Consider the following 6,895-nt stretch of genomic DNA (forward strand, 5'->3'; position numbering starts at 1 on the left):
ATATAAAGACAAAGGTACCATTAAAATGATCAGAATTATACTCACCAATGAAGTCGCATACACAAACATGGCTGAATCCAAAGCCTCCTGTAGAGTCAAAGGCCTCATCCCAAAGTTGATCCTGGGTGACTATCTGGAGCATGTGAAAAGACAATCATGATGCACTTTGTGATGGTGGGTGTGCTGAATCACTGAGGGGGCCGAGGAGCACTTTGGGTTTGTGGAAACATTCTGGGTCTTCATTCAGTTTGGGTTATTGTTTTAGTCACTTTTTTCATTGCTGTGACAAAATACCTGACTACAGCAACCTAACGAGTGAAGGGTCTATTTTGACTCAGAGTTCAAGGTACAGACCATCATGGTGGGAAGGCATGGTGGCAGGAGCGTGAGGCAGCTGGTCACATGCATCCACAGTCAGGAAGCAGAGAGAGATGGATGATGGTGCTCAGCTCTCTTTCTCCTTTTTATTCAGTCCAGGACCACAGCCCATGGGATGGTGCGGCCCACATTCAGGGTGGGTCTTCCCTTCTCAGTTAGCCCAGTCTAGATATAACCACACAAAACATGACCCAGAGGTGTGTCTCCTAGGTGATACTAGATTCTGACAAGTTGATGGTCAGTATTAACCGTCACAGTCACAGACTGTATGCATTATCTAGACTTATGATAATGCACTCAAAATTTACATATTTCACTTTAGGCACGTCTCATTACCTAAAGACCAAGACAAGCCCACACAGGAATTCTGAGCTCAAGTTAATGGCACATGTGCCCAGTGCTTTGGTGAACTGGAACTTACTTTGGGATTCACAAAGAGTTAGCAAAACATAACATGTGTACACCAGACAGGTGGGGGTGGTAGTTAGCTACGTAATTAAAAAAAATTTTTTTTAAAACTTGGCCAAGTAGTTAGCTATTTATTTTGCAAATATCAACAAGCTCAGATGCTTGGAAAAGTTTTGTAGAATTTTTTAATTTATTTTTTAAAATTTATTTTATGTGTATGCATGTATTGCCTGCATGTAGGTAAGTGCACCTGTGTCGTGCAATGCCCTCAGAGGTTAGAAGAGGCTGCCATTGGATCCCCTGGGACTGGAGTTATGGACAGTTGTTAGCTGCCATGTGGGTTCTGGGATTCAAACCGGGTCTTCTGCAAGAACAACCAATGTTCTTAACCTCTGAGCCATCTCAACCAGTGTTCTTAACCGCTGAGCCATTTCTCCAGCCCCGGTTTTGTAGAATTTTAATAAATGCTTCCAAAGAGCTTATGTTTTTTATTTCGAATTACAACCCAACAACATTTAATCCCGCGTTATTGCTTTGTCAGACTTTTAATTGAATTACTCAAAACATGAAATGAAAGGAAAGAGTTGTAGATAGCACAATAATATGAACAGAATTACCAGGTGCTGAAAATTATTAAAGAGGACATTATGTTTGTTAATTGGGTATTTAATTTTGCTTCTGTTTGTTGATAGAAAATATCCTCTTGGAAAGGATTTTCTGAAAAACCTTAATTGTGACAATGTCTTCTTAACATCAGTGACTATACCATACAAGCCCAAGCTGATTATAACCTAATTAGTAAAAAAGATTCCTAATTTCCATTTTAACTATAGAATGGCTGAGCAGCCTTCCAGTCAGATGGCATTTTAGTGCATATAGTACAACCCAGGCTTTCCAGACATCTAGACAAGGCAGCAATGCTGGAAGATTTAATAGCTTTGAAGAGCGGGGAGGGAGAAAGGGAGAGAGGGTAATCAAAAAGTCCTTCTGCTTATTTTATGAAGCCACCTGATCTTGATATTGAAAGGTCAATGTGACAATAACAAAGCCCAGTACACCTAGGGGACATAGATATAAAAGATTAAACAAAGCATTAACAGGCTAAATCATATCTCAGACAAGCAAGGTTGGTTTGACTTTTATAAAATCAATTAGTGTCTATTACTGCATTAACAGGTTAGAAGGGAAAAATCATAGAATCATCTCATCAGATATTAAAAGTTTTAAAATTCACTTTCAATTAACAATTTAAACTCCTTTGAAGGAACCACTATAATTTCTAACTACATTCTAAATATTTATCTTTATATATACAGATAAATATAGCTCTCACCACTCATCAAAGAAGCTTCTTTTTGTGACAAATGGAGACTATTACAAAGTTCCACAGCTTGTCAAAATGCAGAAAATAAGTGACTGTGGGGTGCACAGCCCCAATTGATATATTTACAATGCAACCCAGAAACCTAAAGGTCAGGGAACATCCTGAAAGAGATGGTGGAAAGACAGCAAGAACCAGAGAATCAGGACACCTGCTACTAGATAGCTACCTTGTACACAGGACAGTATCGATGCAAAAGCACAGCTCTCACCTCAAAGGGGGTAAGAGAGAGTTTATTCTGGAGCCAAATATGAGTGACCATGGCCTGGAAACACAGATTTGGGTCACTCCAAGTTCCATGTTCCAATATGATAATACTTAATAATTAATTAATTCATAATAGTCTCATGAAGTTTTCACAGTGATAGAACATTGTTTTAACTTTTCTGTTGCTTGAAATTTTTGTGATAAAATGTAGCAGATTCCAAAACTGTGATAATGTGTCCATAGGTTATAGAATCCTAACTTTCTAATCAAAACCAAGAAAGTGGAGCCAGAGACAATGGCTCAGTAGCTAAAAGCGTTTGTTGCTCTTGCAGAGGACCCCGGTTCAGTTCCCAGCACCCACATGGCAGCTTACAACCCTTGGTAACTCAAGTTCTAAGGATCCAACACCCTCCTCTGAGCTCTGAGGGCACTGCATTCACATGGGGTACTTAACATACATGCAGGGATAAACACTCACACGGGGATGGAGAGATGACTCAGAAGTTAAGAGCACTGGCTACTCTTGCAGGGGACCCAGGTTCAATTGCCAGCACCCACATAACACCTAACAACCATCTGTAACTTCAGTTCCAGGGGATCTTATACCCTCTTTTGCCTTCACGGACATTGCATGACATGTGTGCACTTATATACATGCAGGCAAAACACTCATACATATAAAATAAAAATAAATTAAAAAATTAAAAAACCACTCACATACATAAAAGCAAATACCATCTCAAAAAGACCAATAAATAAATAAATAGCAAATAAAAATGTAATTAAAAAAAAAAGAAACAGAGGGAACTAAAAGATCCCCACTGATGGTTAACGCTGTCAACTTGACAGGAGCTAGAATCACCTAGGAGACATACCTCTAGGCATGCCTATGAGAAAGCTTCTGGATTAGGTTAACTTATGAGAGGAGACCTACCCTGAATGTGCTGTCACCATCCCATGGGCTGGGGTCCCATTCTGAATAAAAAGGAGAAAGTGAGCTGAGACCAGCATCCATCTCTCTGCTTCCTGACCGTGGATGCCATGTGACCAGCTGCCTCCTGATCCTGTCACCATGCCTTCCCTCCATGATGGACTGCACCTCAAACTGTGAGGCACAATAAACCCTTCCTCCCTTAAATTGCTTTTGCCAAGTATTTTGTCACAGAAAGGAGGAAGATAATTAATACACTCACTGGCTAGAAGAACTATTTAGGCAGATCATTCAGAAGAAGGAAATTGATCCCAGAAGGAAGGCAGGAGACTTTAGGACATGTTGGTGTGAAGGCAGGAAAATCTGGGAGACTCTGTTCAGGTGTTTGCTGCCTAAATAAGAGGGAAACAGCAGACGATCTTGGAAGAGAGGGCAGAATGGAGGGCGAGTCAGCCTCACACCTGGATGCAGTATGTCCTCTCTTACTCCATTTAAGCAGAAAGCTAAGGATCATGAGTGGGTCTCTGTGGGAACTTGCTGTGGATTTTGCATGGCATCCATTGTACAATCTCTCAGGAGGCATCTGGCAATTTCCTCCTAATTGAAACATCCCCTCCAGTGGGAGAGGAAGGCCCATGAGACTCCAGAGGTAAACAAAAGTCACACTTCTGGGAAAGTGGAAACTTGGAGGATTCTCAAGGCTCCTCCCCTCCTTTACAGAAGCAGCAACCGACTGCGAGAGGAGACAACCAGCCCAGGTGCAGAGAGGCAATCTCTCTGACCTGTTAAGGTGCCTGCGCAGGCTCCAGGTTTCCAGTTTTGTGAGTCGTGTCATCGTGTCACCCATGCTGGGGTGGGCTTTTGGTGATGCAGCTGTCTGAGTCATTTCTGCTCATGTAAGTAACCCTTCATCCAGACATTTTTAGTAACCCAATAAGCTCATTGGTTCACGAAGTTGGACTTTGATGCAGTTGTTACTTTGATCTATTGTAGATTCCCATTTTGGGGTGAGCAGATGTATGTGTTTCATCTCCCCAGGGAAAAAAAATCTGTCACACAACTTGAGGACACATTGGCAGCTTTTGGAAGGAGTCGTAGGTGGTCTCTTTCACAACCAGTATCTCGCATCTCATGTATATATGCAGCACTTGCCAAGACACTGCCAAGAACCAACGATGACCACTGTGGACCCCATGTCTGTAAAGCCTTCTGAGAGCACAAAGCCATCTTTGACCAAGAACCAGAGTACAGCATCTTGCTACACCCCTGAAGATCCCCTAATCTCTGCTTCCTGGAACTTAGGCTTTCTGCCCTGGAGTCACTTACAAATCCAATCATGCAGTGGGTATGCCTGTCCTGTACATGCCTGGGCACCACCTCCATCCCCAGCTGTACAGGTGAGTGGAAATCATGCATGGGGGCTGTGCAAGGGTAATGAGATCTTTCAAAGCTGTCACATCTGTGTATGTGTCAGTTAGCTCCCCACCCCTGTGACAAAGTACGCAAGGAAATCAACTTAAAGGAGAAAGATTGACTTTGATTCATGGTTTCAGAGGTTTAGTTTGTAGTCACCTAGCTCTGATGCTTGTGGACTGTGGGGAGGCAGAGGGCTTGGAGGGGGTAAGCTGCTCACTTCATGGTGGACCATGAGTCAGGGGCGAACCCAAGACTCACTCCTTCAATGGAGTTCCCATTCCTCATTCTCCTTCTTTTTTTAATGTGTTAGTATGTGTATGTGTGTGAGTGTATCTGTGAGTACAAATATTTGTGTGTGTGCATGTGTGGGTACATGTATGTGTATGTGTAGTGGCCAGAGGTTGACCCCAAGTGTCTTCTTCAATTGCCCCACCTTATCTTTTGAGACAGAATCTCTCACTGAGCCCAGAGTTCACTGATTGGCTACACCACTGGTCAGCAAGCTCTGGGGCTCCACCTGCCCCCCTCCTCCCCAGTGCTTGTTTAAAGATGTGCACCACCACACCTGGCTTTTATGTGGGTGCCAAGGATCCAAACTCAGGTCTCCACACTTGCGTGGCAGGTGCTTTTACCAACTGAAACATCTCCCCAGCCCCCTTTTTTTTCTATTTGTTTTTGTTCTTTGCTTATATTTTCTTTTCTCTTTTGAGATAGTCTCACTCTTTAGCACAGTCTGACCTGGCACTCACTATGTACCCCAGGCTGGAACTGAACTCACAGAAATCCTCTTGCCTCAGCCTCCCAAGTACTGAGATGACAGGTATGAGCTGCCATGGTTGGCTCCAATTCCTAAATTTCCATCACCTCCCAGTAGCCCATCAAGTTATGAGTTACCAATGGGCAAACCCACCAATGAGGTCAGAGCCCCCATGATTCAGTCACCTTGTAAGGGTTCCTTTTAAACACTGCTGCTCTGTGGACCAAGCTTCAAGACATGAATCTGGTTCAAATCATAACATGAATCACTTAAATCATGATGTTTCTCCATCTTTTCATAGCTAACCATATTCAGTGAAGGCTACAAATTTGCCTCTGTGTATGGCTTTGGCTGCACCCCACACATTTTCTTGTGCTGTATCTTCAGTATCTTTTAGGAAAAACTTCTGCAGTATTTTAATTTTTATTTTCTCTTTGGGTCATGGACTATTGGTCATAATGTTGAATTTTCAGGCAGGTTTGGGGGGTCATCCATTTTTAGACTAATTCTATTATATTCAGAGAACACACTTTGAAGCAACTCTAAAGTGTGTTGAGGCTTTATATGGTTCGGTATGTGGTCAGTATGTGAATGCTCTCTGTGAATTTGAAGAAATTCTGGCTCTGGGTCCTGGGCTCTGGGCTGTATGGCTGTCAGTCACTGGTGGTGTTCCATCTCTGTCTTCTGTCTTGCCTGCCCATTCTTTAGTTGAGAAGCTGATTAAAATCTCAGCATAGAGTTGGAGGGAAACAGATGGCTTAGTTAGTGAAGTGCTTGCTGCACAAACATGAGGACCTGAGTTCCAGCTCCCAAGACCTGTGTTTTAAGAGAGAGATGGTGTGTGTCTATAAGTCCAGCACTGGACAGGTGGGGATAGTTGGAGTCTGGCATCTCACTGGCCAGCCAGTGTTGATGAATCTCTGAGCTCCAGGTTCAGCGAGAAGCCTTACATCAGAGAATAATGTTTGAGAACTAGGGAGATGACTCAGTGGGTAAAGTGCTTGCTGTGCAAGCATGAAGACCCAAGTCTGATCCCCAGAAGCCATGTAAACACTGGGCAAGCATGGTGGCCCACCTGTCATCTCGGTGGGAGGGAGGCAGAGACAGGAGGTCCTTGGAGCAAGCTGACTAACTAGACGGGCTGAATGGGCAAGCTCTGGGTTCAAGTGAGAAACTCTGCCTCAATAAATAAAGTGTAAAGTGATTGAGGAAGACATCTGACATCAACTCCTGGCCTCCTCAGGCATGGACACACACACACACACACACGTGCACACGTGCACACACACGCACACATGTGTACCTGAGGAATAAATCCATGACAAACAGCACACAGGGCCATTAATGACTAATAAAAATGGCACACTTAAGCCAGGCGTGGTGGTGCATGCCTTTAATCCCAGCACTTGGGAGACAG

The sequence above is a fragment of the Nannospalax galili genome, unplaced genomic scaffold, assembly GCF_000622305.1.
Source record: "Nannospalax galili isolate Female #2095 unplaced genomic scaffold, S.galili_v1.0 scaffold664, whole genome shotgun sequence".
NCBI lineage: Eukaryota > Metazoa > Chordata > Mammalia > Rodentia > Spalacidae > Nannospalax > Nannospalax galili.